Raw genomic sequence first — 14,588 nt, forward strand, 5'->3', positions numbered from 1 at the left:
CAGCCCGAGCCGAATTGGCCCCACCTCGGAAGCCCCGAAGTGGCCTCCAAGTTGGATCTGGGGGTCCATGCACAGCCCTAATATTTTTCTTACTAATACTGTTATAGATCAATGTGCATAGTGGTGGTAATGTACGTATTTATAAAACTTACTCATCTTTCAATCAGCAACAACAAAAGTGCTCAAGGTCAATGCCACTTTGCTTTTGAAGGGTGGGACAGAAATATAAGGAAGAAAGAGGAAGCGTTTGCATGGAGTCTATTTTGTTGAGGAGATTCATGCTTTCAGTATACCCAGACCTTAAAAACTGCTTATCTATCCTCAGCTCACACTTTGCCTGTCCACACTAAAAAAGCATCTACATGCACCCACACAAACAGCAGGAGATATTTCGGTGTGCAATGCTAGAGTCCAAAGGAAGAGATCTGGATTTAACAACTGTAAATGGAAAGTGCAGGTTAGGCTTCCATCTAGATTTAAACAATGAAGGCTTGATAAACCTATCTAAAAACCATCACATGAAAACTAGAAAAGGCACCAGAACTGCATCAATGAACCATCCTAATGTGCTCAGCAAAATCCAGCAAAAGCTGTTGAGAATGATAAACTCACCCGAGGAAGCTACATAGAGAAAGGACGAGCCCAATCTCTCAGGGCAGGGAGCTTCACAAAGAAGACACCACAACAGAAATGGCCCAGTTCCACATCCCTTCTGATTTAGTTGTGGCAAATTAGAGAATGCAAAGCAAGGCCTCCAGATCTGGCCCTACCATTAGGCAGAGTGAGGTGGCGGCTTCAGGCAGCTGATTTTGGGTGTCATGAGAGGACAACTAATTGGCAGTTATGGGATGTATTGTTGTATTTATACAGTTAGGAAAGAGGAGAGTTGCTTGCGGGATTTTCTGCCTTGAGGGTCAAAATACTTAGACCCACCTTGGGTACTATGTACCCTGACATGGGGGTGGGGGAAAATGGATGTCATTTGCTGCTCTGCCTCAGGCAGCAAAATGTCTTGTGCTGACCTTGAAGGCTTCTCCCGACTTTAGGATGAGGCACATGTGGGAGAATTCTCCTGAACTGTTTAAAGGTATGAGAATCAACCTTGAGTTGGCCTGGAAGCTAAGCAGCAGTTGTAGCAATCATGCCCACATTGGAGTGATAGTTTCACTTTGGCCTTCCAGCAAGCTATTGAGCAGCGGCATTATGGACCAATCAAAACTTCTGAAATGTCTTCAAGGGCAGCCCCATGTAATGTGCATTACAGTAATCTAGGTGGGATGTTATCAAAGCTTAAAGAACTCTGGCAAAGTATAGTATCAAACCCTTAACCAGTGATCATCAGCCTATATGAATCCATTCCAATACTGATTTTTGATAGCAAATGTTCTTTTAACATCACTGGAAATAGGGCCAGCGTTGACCCGTGAGTGCTGGAGCAGATCCTTGCTCGGTATGCCAATGTGGCATAGCCATATGTGGTTCACTGAGCCAGTCCCTAACTCCCAGCCTAACCTACCTTGCAGGTTTCTTGTGAGTATAAAATGGAGGCATGGAGAAACCTGTATGCCACCATGGAGGAAATATATAACTCTGTGTTGTCCCTCTCACGTGCCTCTGCAGTGGGCCTCCCTTCCTGCTGAATCCTGAAACACAATTATTGTTACTTAGTTTACATCTGATGGAGGAGGCCATGGTAGGTGGGGCTTGATCAAGAAATTTTGCTGCCTCAGGCAAAGGGCAAGATGGTGTCCCCTCCCATTCCATGTTGACCGGACTGACAGTGGAATCCTACTTGGGCACTGGCAATAGGCAGTGTCTTCCACTGCACCTGAGGGCACTGTGCAGAGTAGGTCACATGGTGTACTGTCTTCCAATATTTCCTGCCTCCCCTAGCATATGTTGCCTGAGGTAGGTGCCTCACTCTACCTTATGGCAGGGCCTCCCCTGGGCCACTGCAGGAATAGGGTGGTGTGAGTTAATTACACACTACCACCAACCACATTCCTAATTTGCCTGCTGCTGCAATGGTTCCATGTATCAGTATCAGTACGAGGGACACTCCACAGGACTGTCCTGGTTACCATCCTGTTCAGAAAATATACTCTTCCTTGCTAGGAAAAAGGGAAGTATTTCAACAGCATCAGGCAGAGCATTAATGGAAGTTTTCTTGGGCCTGATATAAGTAAATTTGGTCTCTTTGTTCACCACAAGCATTTATAGTTGACTGTTCCTTGGAATAGCTTCAAAGTTGAGCTAGTGTAGTGAAGAGTTGATGTCTCTATGTGTTTTGGCACAGGAATTTAGGGTGGATTTGCAGGTGTCTGTAACATGCCCAGGTCAGCATCTTTGATTTGCTTGTTTTTCTTAGTTGATAGCTGTGCAATTGATATTTCCAACTATTTATGGTAATACTCATACAGAAGCATCTCAAGTCATGGGGTTGATTTTTTGAGACTTTGGGCTTTTCCCTGATGTATGGAGGTCACTACTTTTCTCTGCACTTGCGTCTTCCTGCTTACCCATGTGTGTACAATACATTACTTGCATTCTTGACACTTGATTACTGTACATTTGATGACTGGTCAGGGGTGCTGAACCTCTTTCAGCCAGAGGGGGGCACATTCCAGTGGTGGGCATGGCCAAAGGCCAAAGGGAGTGGGGCCCAAAGACCAAAAACACCAGCATATGTCAGCTTGAAGGTCTTGCTGCCAGGAACTATGCGTTAGGAGAAGCATTTCAACCTTTTAGAATGGGGAAGAAATCACACAAAAGCTAGGAAACCTCCAAATGATTGATGGTCAGAGGAAAGGGGTGGGACCTGGCAAAGAGAGTGCGGCTCTAGAGAACCCCAGAGGGCCAAATTTGGCCCCTGGGCCTGAGGTTCAACACTCCTGGCCTAGGTGGTGGAGTGCTGAGGTGGTAGAATGGAATGTACCACTTCAGAGAATCATATGGGAGAATTATACATTTGAATGTACTCACAGAAGTGACATGCAGCCCTCTTAGATTCATGGAAACATTTAGAGAGTCTTACTAGGCAATATCAGCTGATCACTTCTGTAAAAGTTGCTCAGTGAAATTCTGGGCAGTATCCAGCTTACACCTCCACTGATTCTGTTGTGCCGATTCCCTTCTGCAAGCTACACCCACCACTGGCAGAATGGAGACTTAGAGCAACGGGGAGCAACTGGAAATGAGTGCAAACATTTGTTTCTGGAACAGGGCAGTTAGTGGAGTTTGCATAAGGGAGCTCCGCTGACCTGTGCCAATCCAGAAATGAGTGTTTTTGCCCATTTCAGAGCTTTCTTTAGGAAGCGTTAAATCTCCATTGCACAAACGGTGGATCCCGCTTGTGCAATGGAGATTTGTAAACTGCAGGTCTTGAGGGCTGGCCTTTATAAGGCTTCAGAAAGCCTTTGACTGTTGCTGAGTCACCAGTTCTCCTTCCTTGAATCTTACTAATTGGGAGCTAGCCAAGGTCCTGAAAGACCCTGCCTGGTCTAACTTGCCTGGCTATTCAGCACCCTTAAACCAGACTGGCCTCACCTCGACCCGACTTGCCAGGTCCTTGCCTGTATGTACCTTGCTGGTTTTAGCCCCTCTGGGTGCCGTGAACCAAGCTCAACAGGACAGCAGGGGCATAAGCACCCCATTGGATGCTGCCCGCTGTTTTGTTGTACTGTGTTATATGGTTGTGTTATCCATTTTGAAGATGTAAGGAAAAATACTTTTTGAAAGTTTGAAGTGAGATGTGGAAGTTCTGCCCATTGTGCTGTATCTGTGTTGATGAGCCATGCCAGTCATCACTTGATATAAGTGGTGAGTTCAAACAAATCATGCATACTTCCTCCAGTGGTGCTTCTCCGCATAAAGAGAAGGCCTAGGCAGTCATTGTTTAGAGTCGTTAGCTCAACACAAGAGCAAGGACAGAGCTGCATCAAATAGCTCTGCCCCTGATGATGCACACATCACATGTCTTCTCTCTTGATGTCTGCACAATGTCTTCAGGGAGGGGGCCTTTGTGCATCTAGCTCAGGGTTCCCACTTGTGTGCAGTCCCCCAGACATACAGCTCTATCTGTGCAGGCCCCTTCTTTGCAGAGCACGCTGTGGTATGTGGTGCCTAGATGGTGGAGGCTGGTGGCTTCGATTGCTGTGGGGCTGTAATTCCCTTCTGGGTTTCAGTCAGAACCAGCCTGAACCCTAAAGGAGCTATCCTGGGTGCTGAATCCCCCAAATAGGCTTAGCACCTCAGATACCTCCTTTAGAGTTCTGCCTGGTTCTGACTGAAACCCAGAAGGGAATTACAGCCCCACTGAAATGGGAACCACAAGCCTCCGCTGGTGCATACAACGTCAGGGGGCAGAGCTACTTGGCATGGCCCCATTCCCTCTTGCATGTTGAACTAACTACTTTAAGTAATGCCTGATTTGGGGCTAGAGTCTCAAGTTAAATGATATCGTCCTGTAGTGGCCATCCAAGACTACTGTATGCATTTGCTGTAATCTAAGGAAAATCAAGACTCTCTTAATTTGTTATTTAGAGATATCTAATAAATAGCTTTCAGCCTGCATGTAAACTTAATCATATAATACATTGGAACAGTCTTCACTTCTACTACCTTGGAAAGGTTAGATTGTACATAATTCAGTCTTTCTTCTTCTATTACTCCTAAGCCTTTACTGGTGTATTGCAACTGCAGCATGCAGTTAGAAATCTATTATGCCTGTCAAGGACATTCTGCCAAGATTCCTCCTCCAGCTTCATGAATTGCTCCTGGAGGCCAAGTTAGGCTGTTTCATTTTCTATGAGCTGGATTCCAGTGACTAGTTAATGATAGGTAGCTGTACACCCATCTCAATAGTTAACATACCGATTTCTGTTCTTAGGAAGTTCCTTCCTTTGTATTTGAAGCAGCAGGTGGGTGTTAGCAATTTTTAACTGTAGGCATAGCAGACTGATCCTATAATCCAGGGGAGGCCGTTGGCTCCGATGTCGATGGTGCAGTGAATCCACACTGGGTTTCAGTCAGAACTCTAAAGGAGCTATCCAAGGTGCTGAACCCATTTGGGGGATTGAGCTTGGAACCTTGGATAGCTTCGTTAGAGTTCTGACTGAACCCAGATTTGATTTACCACCCCACTGACATCAGAGCCACCAGCTTCCACTACTATAATCCTTGCTTCCACGGTTCTTGATTTTATGGGTTTATGTTTTGTACAGCATATTTGTACTCTGTATGGTCTTGAAAATAAATCTTACTCAACTCGATGTTGCATTCATCGAGGACAGAACATGCATGTGGGAATCAGCTGGTAATGTATCGTATTTTATTGCTCCAATCACTATAAGCCCATAGTGTCATTCTGCTTGTTGCCAAAAACCACTACTTCACATACATGCCTTTGTATGAGTAGTGGGTAATAACACATGTAGAAAACGCCATGTGTGACAACTGATTATGCAAATCCACCTTTAGCCTGACTGCTCTGGATATAAAACTAATAAAATCCTGAAAAGACTCGCACTGACACATAATGGTTTAGTTGCCACACTTGAGATCTTAAAATGTCAGAAGATTATAATGCAAAGTCAGTGTTGATTGCAGAATATTACAGTACCTGCTACATGTACCTGTTGGGTTGCAGCAACACAAAGAAACCTATTAGGCTGGTGGCAGAGCGCAAGAGCAAGTGAATACCTTTTATTGTATTTGTGTCAGAGATGGGAGTTAAACATCAATATTAAGCAGAAAGGAGGGAAAATCAAGGAGAACACTTTGTTATCAGGTTCAGGTTCCGGCGTGGAAGGGCCTAAACAGAGATTAAGGTCCCATAGAAGCAGGTGTAAGGCCCAAACTAGCTATTGCCTAATCACCACTGAAAACGGCAGTCCTGCATCTCCTTCTTTTCTCTCCCCTGGTAACATCAAAGGCATTTTCCTGCATTCCTCCACACATACACTAGACACACGGGGGTGAGACTATGCACTGCTGGCCTTTCCCCCAACATCCACCTGAAGAGGGTCGCCTGTGCATGTACAGTTGCACATGTATAGGCACTCCACCCGATTGGCTCTCTGGTGTGATGAGGACTCCCAACCGCCTGGAGCACCAACACACATGCAGCTGTGCACACTGATGCACCCTCTTTCAGACATGCCTCTCAGGGCCAAAGCAGGTATTACATTAAAGGCGAAATTAGCAGCAATATCTTTTTTTGTTCTCATTTACTCTAGTGTGATCACAAGGCCTTCAATCTGGATGGGGACCCTAGTGCAACAGGGGATAGGGGGCTTTAACCCCCCACACACACACACTGCAGGCCCAGTTAGGAATGTCTCCCCACACACACACACACACACACACACACATCTGCAATTTATATCACAAAATGGTGATCCATTCACTTCAATGGATCACTATAAATGGTAGGTGCAGGGCCCCCAATCCAGATTGGGCCTGCAACAGGGGGAAGTGTTAAAGCCCCCCACACTAAGATCCTGATCTAGATTGGGGGGCACCACACTAAGTGGCTCCTCTTCATGGCTCCCCACTCCCAGAGGCAAAGAAACACATCATGTGGCGATGTCACGTCATGCGTTTTGCCTTTTTGGATGTTAACAGGGGTGAGAGAGGACAAGGACATTGCTGTTCTTGGAAGCAGTCAGCCATGCATCTTCCATAATGACTTGTTCTGGCCTTAACTGAAGGTATCTTTACTCAGATACTGATCTATCTGAGCTAACAACAAGAGGCACCCTTCTGCTCATGCTAGAGCAGGAGTATATCCCAAGCCTATATTGCAACGTATTAACTGGATAGTTCTTAACTGGAGTATAGGAAGAAAGAACATCAGATACCAAATCAGGATTAGGAACAGTGATCTTTCTAATTGGGCCAACCTAATGGCAGGCATAAATTATTTATTTATTTATTTATTTTATTGAATTTCTTAATCGCCCATCTGGCCGGTCACCTGGCCACTCTGGGCGATGTACAGCAATACAACAGTTTTAAAACAATAAAATTCTACATGAAAACATCATATTTCTAAAAATACCCTAACCCACCCCAAATGCCTGCCTGAACAACCACGTTTTTAATGCGTGGCGGAAGCTCATTAAGGAGAGGGCATGGCGGAGTTCCCTAGGGAAGGAGTTCCACAGAGTGGGGGCCACCACAGAGAAGGCCATCTCCCTTGTCCTCACCAGCCTAGCTGTCCTGGCTGATGGGACAGAGAGAAGGCCATCCAAGGCTAATCTTGTTGAGTGGCCTGACTGGTGTTGCTGGAGGCGCTCCTTGAGATAGGCTGAATTACATGAAATTCCACATCAGCCATGAAGAAAAGGAAGCCCATACTTCGTGAAATACACAGCATTATCACTTGCTAATGCAAATGCTTTAGTGACTTCAGGTAGAGTGTAACCTGGTAGTCCTTAACAGCCTGAGTCTAGTACACCTTAGGACAGGGATGGAGAACATGTGGCCCTCCAGAAGGTGTTGGACTGCAGTTCCCATCATCCTTCACCATTGATTATGCTGGCTAGGGCTGATGGGAGTTGCAGTCCAAGAACATGCAGTGGGCCACATGTTCCCCACGACCGCCTTAGGGAGTATCACCTTCTGCCACATGTTTCCCCTCCCTTTTCAGTCAGCAAGTGAGTCTGTGCTCATCTTTCCCCCAGTTAGAATCTGTTTCCTATCTTCTGGAACTTATTAGCCAGAGAGATATATCAAGCAGCATCACTGAATTCACTCTGGTGTCAGGTAATAACATTTTATTTCGGAAGCCCCCTATAACTTACCAAACAGCTGTGCTGGTTTCTGACCACTGATCCAATTCTATGAGCAGCTAGCCATGCGCAGCAAGGGTTGGCTCTGAAGAAGGTCATACATCCCCCCTCTGCATCAGAAGACTCCAACCACTTCAGTGGGATATAAATGAGATCCCAGATCTGCATCACAATATGGCTGGGGATGAATATTTAAATGCACATCTGCATCCGTAACATCTATGCATAATAAACATCCAAGAATGTGAGCTGTCTCTTTGTTTCACTGAGTTTTGCACTTAATTCCCACCTTTGTTCAAAATACCACAATATGGGCTAGAAGTAAAGTAGCATATTTGCATTATCTGAACTGCCATTTTCAGCTAATGTTGGCAAAAAAAAAAAAAAAAGACATTGGCTGTTGTAGCTAATAGATAAGCACAGATGTAAATTCTGCAAAATTGCCTTCCGGGATGCATTTCTAGCTTGTTTGTTTGATTTTAGAATAGCTCTAGCTTGAGAATTTGTATTTCTCTGTTTATTTATACGATGGCTGCGAGCAATTTGAACATTTTCCTGATCTGAAATTCAGTAGTTCAGTGTAGTGTACTTTGTAGTTTTCCCCTTCTCTTTTATCAGACCACGCTGAAATAATTTCCTGCGAACTAAGAGAGTTGACATAATATTGAACTCTTTGCTAGTACTAAACCTCTGATTTATTCATGTATGAAATCAGACATATGATGGCTGATCTGTCCTGTGAAATTTAGAGAGGGAGATAATGTGAGATTAACCAATAATTGGAATCAAGCTATATAATGCTGAAAGGAGATGGATTTATTATTACGCAATTCTTATTCCAACTGGATTCCAATTAAAGGACTTTTGACTTTGATATAAGCAAATTCTATTGTCAAAGAATGCTCTATCTCACACACTGAATTAGAAACTGTATTCCCATCGTGTGGTTTCTTACATCTCTGGAGCTTACATAGTTAGAAGTATGTGATCATATATATCAAGGGTGGGGAAACTTTTTTGGCCTGAGGACTAAATGGGTTCTGGGCAAGCATGTCAGGGCTGCAGGCCTGCAATGGGTGCAGCCACATCCAAACATGGCTGGGGCCACCCCATTAATGGCATGGGGCTCAGCAATGTGATTGCATCCCCCCACCCCCATGTTCATACATTTGCACCAATAGGGGCTTTTTAAAAGCCTGATTGAAGTGGGGAAGGGACAATTTTTGAGGGAGGGGGGTTGCAGTGTCAGGGGAGATTTAGCTCTCCACTCCCCAGCGGCCACCCACCCACCCCAAAATGCCCACATACAGCAGTGGGCTGTATAAAACCCCCATTGGCATGAATGGGGCTTTTAAAAGCCAGATTGCAGCAGGGGAGGGGTGATTTTTCAAGGGGGTTGACATTGTTGGGGGCAGGAGATTTAGCTCTTCCCTCCCGCACTAAATGACCTTTATTCCGTTTTTTAAAAGATTGGAGATAATGAGCTAAAAGATTACTCTGCTTGTGTTCTGCTTGAGCTCCCTCCGTGAAAAGAGGAAAACCCTCAATAAGAGAAGCTAGACCAATGAAACATTATGGAAGACTCAGATAAGGGGGAAAAGGAGGGAAGAAAGGGTAGCGGAAGTGCGTGTAAAGGGAGTCCATTGTGACCCTGCATTTAAAACAGAAGCAGAAAGCCCTGTTTTAAATGCAGGATTTTACGCTGGTGCAGAGATGCTTTGACTGTTGGAGGGCAAAGCCAGAACACTGGAGCAGGGAGGGGGAAAAGAATGGAGTGGCTGGAATCCTGACCAGGAGGCTTTCTGCACTGCAACTAGGGATGTCAGAGAATTCTGCCACAGATCTCGGTGAGGCCGAATGCCAGTGCATTCGGCCCCCCGAACTCTGTGGCGGAACAGCCTGCCACCCCCCCACCCCCCCACAGATCCCCCCCGGGACGAGACTTACCTGGGGCGGATCTTCTGGGCGGCTGCTGCCGCCGCCATTTCCAGTCTTGTTAAAAAAAAAAAAAAAGACGTGATAGGCTACGTAAAGATTTACGTAGCCTATCATGGCTGGGTTTAAACAAACAAACAAACACGACATGATAGGCTACATAAATCTTTACGTAGCCTATCATGGCTGGGTGGGTTTAAAAAAACAACAACTGAGTACGCAAATGGCGGCGGCTACAGCCGCCGCCATTTGCGTTCCTTATTTTTGGCCGTCTTAGTCTACGTAAATATTTACGTAGACTATGATGGCGAAAATAAAGGGGAATGCAAATAGCGTAGCAGGTGCTATTTGCGTCCCTTTTTGATTCGCCATTTTAGCCTACGTAAAGATTTTCGCCGTCATAGTCTACGTAAATATTTACGGAGATTCAGACGGCCAAAAATAAGGAACACAAATGGCGGCGGCCGTAGCCGCCGCCATTTGCGTACGCTTTTTGGTTTGTTTTTTTTCCCCAGAGCCCTCTGCGGCCAGAAATTCGGCTGCGGACAGCTCTGGGCTGGGCTGGGCCTGGCCGGCTGCTCCGCGGAGCTGCCGTGGAGCACAGCCAGCCATTGAGGATTCTGGGGGGGAGGAATGTATCGCCTCCTGCCCCGTCGAGGATTCTGGGGGGAGGGACGGAACGCCTCCCCCCTCACCATCAACATAATCCGCGAAAGGTAAGTCACTTTCGTACATCCCTAACTGCAACACCTAGTTTCCAGCTCCTACTTGTTCTTAGTAAGTACCTTCTTAGATATGAGAACATTCTGTCTTTTTCAAGGCTGGCCCAAAACATTTTGCTGCCTGAGGTGAAGGACGAGATAGCTCCTCCCCTGCCTGACTGGTGGTTGAATTTTTCGACAGCGGTGGCAGGACAGCATCCTCCACCTCACCTTGAGTGCAGGGCTCATGGAACACTAGGTGTGTCCCCCAACAGAAGGAAAAGGCCAGGGTGGTGCTCTCTTGCTGCTGGCTCCTCCACATCTCCCATCATCTTCCGCCAGAAGCGACCGCCTCACTTTTCCTAACGGTAGGGCCATCCCTGCTTTTTTCTACCACACTTTTTCAGTGTTTCAGAACACTCTCACTCAGGCTGTATATGTTAAGATTAAAATCTTAATTCAGGTCACACACTGCTACTTGGTCTCAGAGAAGGTTTAAGAATATCACAAATGGAAGAGCTGCCTGGAGAACAAGGTGTCATCTAGTCCGACATTCAGTTTACTCCAGTGTCCAACCAGCTGCGTCCAGAAGATCAAAAGCAGGACTGTAGATGGTAGTACCATAAGAGGATCATGTGTTGAATGAAGATACACTTCATTTTGTCTGTCTGATTCCTGAATCTATTGCCAATCTTTTTCATAGCATGGCACTCAAGTTCTAGCACTATGTATGAGGAAAAAAATTCTCCCTGTTCCTTCTCCTTGTGCTATTCATATTTCTATGAACCTCTATCATATTTCTCTTTCCATCATCTTTCCCGGCCAAATGAACAACAACAAAACACCTCAATTTTTAAGCTTTTCTTCATAGGAAAGATATTCTGGTGCCTTGATAATTTTAGTTGCCCTTCTTTGAAATGGGGTTTATGGGATTAGAAATGTCTGGGGCTGCTGCTGTCGCCACGTGTGTTGCTGACACCAGTACTGTGATTCTTATTAATTGCTAAGGGCACCACCAATTATTTATGTAACTATCTGTGCCCTTAAGTCATCTTTGAAGCCCTTCTCCATGTGACCCCTTAATCAGAGATGGTCATGCAAGAGAGGGCTTCTCAGTATTTTATCATATTTTGCTTGTACGTGTCTGCTGGACTTTTTAATCACTGCTGTTTATTTTAATTGTTTGTGGATTTTCTTTTCTTTTAAACTGTGTAATGACAAGAGAGATGATGTCCATGAAGCATTTAAGATAGATAGATAGATGGATGGATGGATGGATGGATATATGGATATGGATATAGATATAGATATAGATAGATATATGATGTAAGGCAATCTTTTTTCCTTTATGAATATGCATTTTCATTTGTAAAAGCATAGTGCAGGATTAGTTCTTGGTGGGTTTTCATGTCTTGTTTCTGCTCCTTATGGATAGATGTATGCATTCATGAAATGAACCAGAATGAATCCTAGTAATATTTTGAACACTTCTGTTTAAAGTAAAATAAAAAGAGCAACTAGGCAGTGACTTCTTAGCGTTTCTTTCAGTAATCCAGAATTTCTAAATCAGATAAATCGTACATTTTGAAAAGGTGTTTAAGAAACTGCTAGACTACAGTTCCTGAAATAAGATTTGGGCTGCTGTGCAGTCCAGGAGAACTGCTATTGTAGCACCTACAGGAAACAGATTACTAGAAAAAGCTATAATTACGTAGTAGTTAGAATAGTAACATTAAAAGAATGTACAATAAAATCTTTAAATTAACTTCATAAAGTCACATTAGCAAACTGCTTGATATAAGGAACTTTTAAAAATTTAGCACCTAACAATGGCTGGAACTCTTTTGGGCTTTAATCTACAAATATTCTTAGATTCAGAACCAAAACTGAATGCAAGTCACTATCAGGGATGATAGTCTGAAGGCAAGGGGGAGATTTAGCAGGAATGGGCCATTCAACAGCAGCTAACTCTCCATACCCAAACATATTAGTACACGTATCAGCCTTCCCCAACCTGATGCCCGCCATTGGCCATGCTGGCTGGGGATGATGGGAGTTGTCATCCAAAACATCTGGAGGGACCAGGTTGGGAACAGCTCCCATATATAATCAAAACTAATTATATGGATGGATGAATCTGCCAAAGTTGGCTTTTCTCAGTTTCTCATTTTTCCCATCTTAAGTCTGGTTCATCTCAAACTTTGAGAAGTTCTCCAGTGTTTTCTGTTCATCCCAAACTTTGAGATTTTTTTAAAGTTCACATGAAAATGCATAAGCATTTGTGCACATTTTTTGCCTAATATACATGGGCTTTTTGCAAGCAATTTTCTTAATAAAAAAAGCCATGATTTTCCCCAATATGTGCATTTTTCTATTCATTTTTGACTAGAGAACTCCATTGCAACATTTGGAGAAGTGAAAATTTGGAAAGATTACTGAATTTTGGTTTGCAATTGCATAGTCATTCATAAGTGTGAAATTAGGTAAGTTCACACTAAAATGTGAACTAAATGAACTTCTCCCCAATCCATAGGTAATCAACATAATTATTTTCTGTATGCTGGCATCAGTATACACTGACCTGGGGTGGGGTGCATGTGTGATTTCTGTTTCTTACAATTGGGGTCAGTACCTAACCAGATTGCACCTCACCATATTCTGGAAAGCTTTCAAAAAGTGGATTGATCCAGGATGTGAGGACTACTAATCTCAACATGTGTTGGCCAAGATCCAGTTTATCTCTCTTACCACAAGTGGGAACTACATGGGGAAGGGAGAAATCCCCTGCACCCACCACTTGCTGATGTGATTGTGATCCTCCGGCACTGCTAGAAACTAGCAGACATCTTCTACCATTGTGATGCCACTTTTTCTTGCCAGTTCATATTCTCTTTACCCTGTGTAGTTGCACACCTGTGTAATAAATGGTGTGAAGAAACTGAGCACTGTGAACCAGCCCAAGAACAGTATAATGTCCCTCCCCAAATCATCTCACATTGGCTTAGTCAGACTGCATTTGGAGTATTGTGTCCAGTTCTGGGCACCCCATTTTAAGAAGGACACTGACAAGTTGGAGAGCGTCCAGAGAAGAGCAAGCAGGATGGCAGGGATCTGGAAACTAAGTCCTGTGAGGAATGGTTGAAAGAGCTGGGTGTGTTTAGCCTGGAGAAGAGAAGACAGGGGAGACATGATACCAGTCTTCAAATATCTGAAATGCAGTGATGCAGAAAATGGAACAGACTTTGCTCTCTGTTGCTCTGAAGGACAGCACTAGAAACAACAAATGGAAATTGCAGACAAACAGATTTTGGCTTAACATTAGGAGAAACCTCCTAACAGGGAGAGCTGTTCAGTAGTGGGACAGACTGTCTCAGGAGGAGGTGGGTTCTCCTTTGCTGGAGGTGTTTAAACAGAGGCTGGATGGCCACCAGTCAGGGATGCTGTAGCTGCACCCTGCAATACAGAGGCTTCATTGAGCAGGGGTCTGGACTAGATGATCTCTTAGGTTCCTTCCAACTCAATGATTCTATGATTGTCATATTATAAATTGTTATTTGAATTGACCCCTGTAATGTGATAAACCCAGATATTGGGATGATCAATGGGCACCAATGCCTGGACTTTCTGTATAGTATTGAATGTGCTTGCCAAGATAACATGCAGAAAGCCCAGACACATTCACCATTCCAGTACTTGGTAGTATTTCATAGCTTGCATTAAACAAACCTTAATAGGAAGCCCGATATAATAGCACTTGCTTGGTTTGTGTGTTTTCAAACACAAATAGTGATATGATTGACTGAAATGCTACTGTATTGGTCTTCTGAAAAGATATGGCTATTTATGAAACTCCGTCCAGCTGTTAGGTTTTTTTTTTTTTTCTTCCCCTCCAGTCGAAAATAATCATGCAGTGAGTGGATTTAGCATTCAGCAGATGCACCCTGTTCGGAAGCTATCAATTTATCCACTGGAAAGATAAGAAGTAATGCAGTCTCATTCCCCCCATGAGCAAGTCAGACCTCCAGTCCTGGACTTCTGATGCTGAAAGGCACCAGCAAAAATGGGAAGTTTGTTTGAGATAGACTGCATTTTCAAAAGAGGCTCAAAGGCAACCATAGGGATTATACACTGGTAAGCCTACCTTTTTACTGTTTCTATG

General features: G+C 44.3%; 1 long non-coding RNA gene across 1 annotated transcript in view; it reads left to right on the forward strand.

Moving 5' to 3' along the window:
• LOC146350818 (uncharacterized) overlaps window positions 1-14,588 on the forward strand; it is a 55,941-nt gene that overhangs the window by 24,444 nt on the left and 16,909 nt on the right. The window contains exon 2 of the long non-coding RNA XR_014789413.1: window positions 14,323-14,560. This is a non-coding gene — a long non-coding RNA (uncharacterized LOC146350818). The remainder of the gene's footprint in view (window positions 1-14,322; window positions 14,561-14,588) is intronic.

Source organism: Heloderma suspectum, chromosome 3 (genome assembly GCF_057233095.1).
Source record: "Heloderma suspectum isolate Gila_16-S chromosome 3, 16-S_ref, whole genome shotgun sequence".
In the NCBI taxonomy this organism is placed as follows: Eukaryota; Metazoa; Chordata; class Lepidosauria; order Squamata; family Helodermatidae; genus Heloderma; species Heloderma suspectum.